We start from the raw sequence: 7833 nt of genomic DNA on the forward strand, positions 1-7833 counted from the left end.
ATAGGCTTCCCTGCCTCATCACCTCTATTGTTCAGAATCATAAGCTTTCATCAAGGCTCAACTCAAGCGTAATTTCATACAGGAACCCTTTACTAATTCAATGACCTCTTCATTACTTGATATCCTCTCTTCCTGCTCTTCAAATTACACACACACACACACACACACACACACACACACACACACACACAATTTACATATCTGCCCCCCTCCTCCAAGTTCCCTAGTCAAAATTAAACTCCTTGTGATACCTTGTATGTAATAAATTCTTGCTTGTTGGGTTGGATTGGTTTCCTACTGACTTCTACATATATGATATGAGAGTTTGTTGTTGGATGGGAGGAGTTATGCTTTTATTTTTTTAAGTGCCTCCAGTTGCCATATGGAAACAGCTGTTTACAAATTCTGTGCCACGTGGAGCTCTGTTAATTCACTGTGCTTTCACTGCTGAAGAAGGTTCAGGACCAGAGACAGCTCTTCCCACTGGATGTCATAAAGCCTTGATTGTGCTTCCTGGCCCATTCTTCTTACAGAGCAAGTGAGAACTTTTGTAGTCTAAGTACTACTTAGTGAGGGGCCCAAGAATAGGATCATGACTCAATAGGTCATAGACTTTTGAACTGGATAGACCTTTAAAAATCATCTTGTTCAGTCCTTTCTTTTTTTTCCCCTTTTACTACAAGGTAGCAGGTCTGGAGAGAATGAATGACTTGCCTAAGGTCACACAAATGAAGAGTAGCAGAGTTGGCATTTGAACTCAGGCCTTCTAACTTTAAAGCCAATGTTTTTCTGCTACATCAAAATTTGTGTGTGTGGGGGGGGATGTTGGACATAGAGGAGACTAAGCCAAAATACCCAGTATTTCATGAGTTTAACTTTCAATCATAAAAGTCTTGAATACTGTATATATTCAAAGAGTAAAACTATATAGTATAGCTACAAAACATATCAGTATAAATTCTCTCAAAATAATGAGGCTCCCCTTGGGAATATTTCTTTCCCAAGCATACACAGGACAAAATATGTCTCCTGAACCAGTGCCCAGAATCCTGGCCAGAAGCATGAAACACATATGATATACACAAAGTTTTTCTCTGTTAATTCTTTGTATTTTTCTAGGAAGAATAAGACAGGTAATACTCTTTTTGTTTTTTGTTTTTTTGTGGGGCAATGGGGGTTAAGTTACTTGCCCAGGGTCACACAGCTAGTAAGTGTCAAGTGTCTGAGGCTAGATTTGAACTCAGGAACTCCTGAATCCAGGGCCGGTGCTTTATCCACTGTGCCACCTAGCCGCCCCCAGGAAATACTCTTGATTGAGTAAAATAAAGTCTTTTATTGAAACATATTTAGAGACATAAATTCTCATTTTTAAGTATCTGATATTGAAAAGTAATTCAGAACTCAACCTTTATACCTATGGAAAGGTATCTTTTTAACCAATTGGGAAATCATTAGTATTATATATTTCTAGTTTACATAGTAATACTCTATGAATATGTATGATGTGAAACTTTTACAGATATAGATTTTGTGATTATAGGATATTGGGATTCTGAGAGGAATAGACAAAAGGAATAAAAATAGTTAAGATCCAAAAAGATATGTACAGGTTAGAACTATTACACTGAATCTAATAAGGTGGCATTTCACTGAAATGTAAAGTTCTACACTTACAGAAATTGGCTTCACAGGTTTAGGACAAAGAACTCATGGAAGGACAAAAGTTTTGTGTAAGAGATTTGGGTATTTTAATGATCAGTAGTTTCATCTTGAGTCAACACAGTTTACTATATACAATGAAAACAATGGCAAATAATGTAAATAATAATGCAAAATCTTAAAGATGGAAAGTTTGTTGATCTTTCTTAGCTATTTAAAACCCAAATGACACAATGCATTGTTTTCAAAATGTACATCATCATCATCTGATAACTACTTCCTTCTCTTTCCTTATTATAAGTAAAAATAATTTTGGTTGTTTTCACAAAATTCTTCATTGAAATTGACCCTTGGGCAGCTAGGTGGTGCAGTGGATAGAGCACTGGCCCTGGATTCAGGAGGACCTGAGTTCAAATCCAGCCTCAGACACTTGACACTTACTAGCTGTGTGACCCTGGGCAAGTCACTTAACCCCAGTTGCCTGACCAGAAAAAAAATTGAACCTCAAAGTTTCCTAAAGGTGATTTTTGAAAGAAAGGTGTTGACTGTGTTCTGAATGTAAGTTGGTATAGCTAGCCTTATTATTACAGGGACAGAGCAGTACATGCCTTCTGGTTGTACTTACAGCCTGGATTCACCCATCCTCCTCCCTAACACACAAACACACACACACACACACACACACACACACATCTCTTCCAAAGCCTTAGAAGGGAAGAACCCTAATTAGTGGAATGTAGAATAGTTATTTTTATGGGAAGCTTTTTTAAGTGGTATGGTTTGAGGACATGACAAGGTCCCCCTACTGTCCTGACATAAATTTTGATATGCCTATCATTAGGATCCATTTTTTGAGTTCAGGCATTATATCTCCAGATTATGAAAATTATTATCAATAATACCCATACCACTTTAATAAGGATCAGTTCAACAGATTAATCATTCTCAGAAATCAAAACCTAAAGAGAATGAGATACAAGAGATATAAATATCTATAGCAGGGAGCAGTTTAACATGCTCAACTAAAAAGAATTATATTGCAGACCTGCAGGGAGATTGTACAAAATTCAAAAAGAGAAAGAATGAGAAAAATTCTAGCTTTTACCTTTGTTCTGTCTTTTAAAGCCATCTTAATATTTTCATTAAAATGTAATACAGGAGGGGGAATCTAGGTGGCACAGTGGATAAACCACAGGCCCTGGATTCAGGAGGACCCAAGTTCAAATCTGGTCACAGACACTTGACATTTACTAGCTGTGTGACCCTGGGCAAGTCACTTAACCCTCATTGCCCTGAAAAAAAACCCAAAAGAAAACAAAACAAAACTTTAATAAGTGAGCAAACTGGCACATAGGTCAGTAGTTGGTGTCTCCTAGGCAATTTGTTTGGTAAAAGCAGTATCATTGGTAATTTCTAGTCTATTGGAATCTTTTTTTTTTTTGTAGGGCAATGGGGGTTAAGTGACTTGCCCAGGGTCACACAGCTAGTGTCAAGTGTCTGAGACCAGATTTGAACTCAGGTCCTCTTGAATCCAGGGCCGGTGCTTTATCCACTGTGCCACCTAGCTGCCCCCAGTCTTTTGGGATCTTAATTGAGACATCTTGAAAATATGTCCGTGTTCTTAATATTTATCCTAGTCTTTCAAAATTGGTGTCAAATTCAACACATTTTTTCCCACAAGTACTTCATCATGTCTAGGTACTCTTTCTGATTTCAACTTAAGTAGTATTGTCAATTGTATAGTAGAGTATTGGAATTCAAATGCGCTGGTTCCAATAATACTGGATAAAAATATATCACCATAGAAATAATAGTAGATTTGTTCCATTTCATGTTTATTTGAGGTCCTTCCAGTTACTTCTACATATATTCTAGGGGTGTATGACATGTTCAGGGAGGACTAACACCTCTGGTGTGAGGGCTTGCCAAGCACTTTTCAGGGATGCCCATCCACCTTTGGTATCCACCTGATTCATCCAGCTCTCAACCGTGGCTCTAAGAAGTTATAGCATGCGTAGTAGCCACACTCCAGTAAACCATCTCAGAGGACAGGCTAAATCAGATTGAGGGTAACCTACAGGCCTCAAACCTGTCAGTGAGTTAGGGAGATGTCTTTCCCAAGCATCTGAAAACTTTCCCCAGCAGAATGGGCATATGAGTTGTGGAACAACTTGTTCTAACAGCCATGAAGGTGCTAAAGCAAACACTGTGGAGCACTTAGAACTTTATCAGATATCTAAGATGCTCATCCTCTGCATCTCAGACCACCAGTTATCTTGACTTTTGTTCTGCAACTGGACTTTAATGACTCTGGAAGAAAGAGTAAGGCTGACGGCTTTGTGCAACTCTGATTGACTTAAATCCATTTCACACACAAGTCAAGATGTCACCTGTGATGTCATTGGTCCTCTTTGAAAATGAAGGACAAAAAAATATATACTCTAGTAATGATCTCGCTTGACTTGATGTTAGGCTGATCTTTCTGGAGGCTTCTTATCAACTGCTTTTCAGTATTTTATAAGGCAATAGAGTTAATAACCTCCCATTCTTTTTTCCCAAATAAGTATCTACATCAGGGAAAGCATTAAACAGGGAGACACTAAGGTGTCAGTTAAGTTGTTTGTGATTTCCATGGAGGAGGTTCTAAATAGAAAATGGAGTCCTTATCCATTAGAATATTGAAGTCAGACTTTTGACTCATACTGAGCATTTAAACCACTAAAACCTGGTCTTTTGAGTTATATCCTTTCTATCCTGTTCTTAGGCACTTCACATTTTAACCACAAGTTACTTATCCTTACCAAATTTTATCTTGTTATCTTCAACCATTGTTCTAACTGAAAGGTCTTTTTGAATCTGGATTCTGTCATTCAACATATTAGCTATCCCTCCCAAATTCATGGTATTAACAGATTTGATAATAATGTTATATATGCCTTTGTTTAAATTCACAGAATCATAGAATTTCACTCCTCAGAGTTCATCTACTCCAGTCTATCTCTGACAAGAATTGCCTCTACAACAAGAAATGTGTCACTCAACTTTTGCTTTAAGATCTCTAGGAAGGGAGAAATCTACTACCTTAAGGTAGCCCATCCACTTTTGAATAGATCTAATTTTTAAGGATTAGTTCCTTCTGTTGAGCATGAATCTGCCTCTTTGTAACTTCTACTCATGGCTTCTGGGCCCAGCATAGCAACACACAAGAGCCCTCAGATAGTCAAAGCCTTGTACTAAACTTCCTCTTCTACAGGCAAAGCTTCCCCAATTATTTCAGCTGATCATTTTGTGAGATGATCTTAAGGTCCTTTGTCATTCTTATTGCCCTCCTCTGAATGTTCAGCTTATCAATATCCTTATTAAAATGTGGCAATCAGCAATAAACTCAACACTTCAAAAGTGGATCCCACAGCAAGTGTCAGAGACAAGATAAAAATGCGAATATTTCTCAGTCAAATAGCATTTATTAACCACCTACTATATGCCAGGTGCTATGTGCTGGTGATATAAAAGGCAAAAGACAGTTGAGAACATACAAACAAAATAAATACAGGATAAATTGGAAATAATTGAGATAAAGAAGGCAATAGCATTAAGGGGAATTAAGAAAGACTTTTAAAAATTTAACCTACATTATTAGCATTTTCTCCATCATTTGTAAGTCTAGACAATTTGCCAACTTGCAAGGTATAAATACTCACTCTGAACATTTAACAATTTGCTCTCTTGAGGTAGTCAGCTCCGTCCCACCCCTGGTGTGGTAGACTGAAGTCCAGCCTAAGAGCTAGAGATCCCTGAACTCAAGTTCCACATTAGTCACATACTAACTGTGAGGCTGGCCTCCGTCAAATCTCTTGATGATCCCAAGAAACTCTGTAAGAGATGATCTCCAGTGTATCTTGTCTGCATCTTGTTGTCCTATGCTGTTTCCATGTTGCCTTCCCCATTAGACTAGGAGCTTTAAGAAAGACTTCTGGGAAAAAGTGGGAGTATAGCTGAGATTGGAAATAAACTAGGGAATTTAGGAGTCAAAGATGATAAGGGAGAGTATTCCAGGAATAGGGAATAGCCAGTAAAAACACACAGTCTGGAATTGTGCTAGCAATAGTAAAAAGACCATTGTCACTGTATCAGAGTTCTTGGTGGGGAGGGGTATGAGTATTAGGGTGTAAAAAAATGGGGAGATAGGAAGGAGCCGGGTTGCAAAGGACTTTGAATGTCAAGTTTGAATGCTGATTGATATTTGATCCTGGTTGTGATAGGGTGTTGATTTAATGAAGTGAGGGAGGAAACTCGGTCAGGTTTGAACTTTAGGAAGAACAATTTGACAGCTAAGTGGAGGATGGTTTAGACTAGGGGAGAAACTTAAGCCATAGATCAACTAGGATGCTATTGACATCAGTCATGCAGTTATGACATGATAAGGGTTTTTATCAAGGTAGTAGCATTGTAAGAGGACAGAAGTAGTATATACAAGAGATGTTTCAAAGGTAGAAATGACAGAACTTGGCAAATGATTGGCTATGAGAGAGTGAGGAGTTGAGTACGACACCTAGGTTGTGAGCCTGAGTGACTGAGAGGATAGAGGTACCCATCATAATAACAGGGAATTTTGAAAGAGGGGAATGTTTAGGGAAAGGCTAATCAATTCTATCTCAGACATGTTGAATTTAAGATGTCTCCAGGACACCTACTTTTTTGAGATGTTCAGTAGGCTATCTTCCTAACTCCAAGTCTAGCACTCTATATACTTGACCATGCTGCCCCCAAAAATTTACTCTAGAGACAGCCACTAACAGAAGGCCTAAAACATGGAATCATAGACTCACCAGAGGTGCCTGCCACTGACATGAACAGAATACAACATAGATTCCAAGTTGAGGAAGCATTCTAGACAGATTGTAGGATCATGGTGGTTAGGCAGGCACCACCTGACTAGGGCATCCTGTGCCCATCTTCCCTGCACTCACAGATTAGCTAGATTGAGTTGTAGGAGACTCACCTTTCTGTAGGAGATGGAGGCTGCCTATTTTTATAGTCAGTGGCTTCTTTCCCCACCCTGACTCCTTCAAGGACAGGTCTTTTTTAGCTCTAGAGTTCTCCCCAACAAATACTGAATAGTTATTGTAGCTATTTCTGGCCAGAACCCATTTGTGATGTGTACACAGGTTGGTTTTTTTTTTTTTTGTCTTGTTTACTTTTATTTTTCACAGCCTCAGAAAGAATTCCTTCTTGCCCCCTTCACTGTTGCTCTGAGTGTGTTTTAGTGCATCTTATAGGAATTGCTTTTCTCCTCCCTCCCTGGAGTTACCTTCTGCACTTTGAATGCAAGGGAGGACTCAAAATGGTACATTAAAATTCGAAAGCATCAATCAAAAAGCTTTCCAAGAAGTTAAAGAAAATGCCCTCCTATCTATTTCAAAGGGAGAGTACCTTTTAAGATAACATTTTATTGTTCTGATGCCCTCAGTGTGGGACTAATTTTCCATTATACACTAAAAAAATTAAAATTTAGAAAAATCAGATTTTCCTATTTTAAACCTATTTTCAAGGTGTTTGTATATTCTTGTAAATGCCATGTAGTAAAGCATACTCATATTTTTGCCTTCTTTTACATCTAGAGTCTTAATCCAGGGAAGATGATGATGGTGCCATCTAGGACTGATTATATTGATCACAGAAAAATCAGAATAATGGGCCTAATGCTCCACAGACCTAAGATATTCATGAATGATTGTATTTTCTTATTCAAAATATAGGCACAGGCAGCTAGGTGGCGCAGTGGATAGTGCACCGGCCCTGGAGTCAGGAGTACCTGGGTTCAAATCCGGCCTCAGACACTTAACACTTACTAGCTGTGTGACCCTAGGCAAGTCACTTAACCGCAATTGCCTCACTAAAAAAAAAAAAAAAAATTTAAAATATAGGCACATACAATGTCATGAGGAAAGTCATAATTCTTTTTGCCTTTTTAGAAAACAAAGAAATTCATCCACAGGGTTTCTGGTATTTTCTATCCAAGTCAATCATTAGAAGAAAATTATGCTTATGTGTGAATACACACATGCAAATCTGCAGTTTGATTGTACTCACATAGACCTCTGTTCACCTCTAGGGGACAGGAATAGCTGCTGCTGCCAAGCCTGCATAGCCTGGTTATGAGAAAAAGAGCCC

This window comes from Dromiciops gliroides, chromosome 3, assembly GCF_019393635.1.
Source record: "Dromiciops gliroides isolate mDroGli1 chromosome 3, mDroGli1.pri, whole genome shotgun sequence".
NCBI lineage: Eukaryota > Metazoa > Chordata > Mammalia > Microbiotheria > Microbiotheriidae > Dromiciops > Dromiciops gliroides.